This window comes from Mycetomoellerius zeteki, unplaced genomic scaffold (genome assembly GCF_001594055.1).
Source record: "Mycetomoellerius zeteki isolate Tzet28-1 unplaced genomic scaffold, Tzet1.0 scaffold529, whole genome shotgun sequence".
NCBI classification, from domain to species: Eukaryota; Metazoa; Arthropoda; class Insecta; order Hymenoptera; family Formicidae; genus Mycetomoellerius; species Mycetomoellerius zeteki.
Window position 1 is genome coordinate 32,067 of NW_017257533.1, and position 549 is coordinate 32,615.

A 549-nucleotide genomic window follows, 5' to 3' on the forward strand; every position below is an offset into this window, starting at 1 on the left:
CACTCGTAGAGTGGGGGCCCATCCACGTTGCAGGGTGCTATTTCCCTCCTAGTCTTAATAGGAGGGAATACGAGGACGCCCTGGAGTCCCTGGGGGAGCACATTCGCAGACGCTCCCCCAGGCCGATAATAGTGGGAGGGGACTTCAATGCACACTCAGTAGAGTGGGAGTCCCCGACCACTGACTCCAGAGGCGACTGCACCCTGCAGTGGGCGGCGGGACTCGGCCTCGTTCTGCTAAACCGAGGCCGGGTCAGCACCTTCGTGGGGCCGCGGGGAGAGTCCATCGTTGACTTGACGTGGGCACCCCCCGCGGCTGCTACCAGAGTCAAAGGGTGGCACGTGGACGCTGGCTCCCTCGGGGAGCAGTCTGATCACAGAGTGATCAGGATGGAGCTGGCGTCCGCGCCCGCGGAGGTGCAACTAAGACGCCGCCGCGAAAGGGACGAACGTCGATGGGCTCTAAAGAAATTGGACCCCGGCGCCCTCGAAGCGAGCCTCCTCTCCTCCACCTGGCCGGAGCGCCAGCCAGACCTAACGGTGGAGGAAG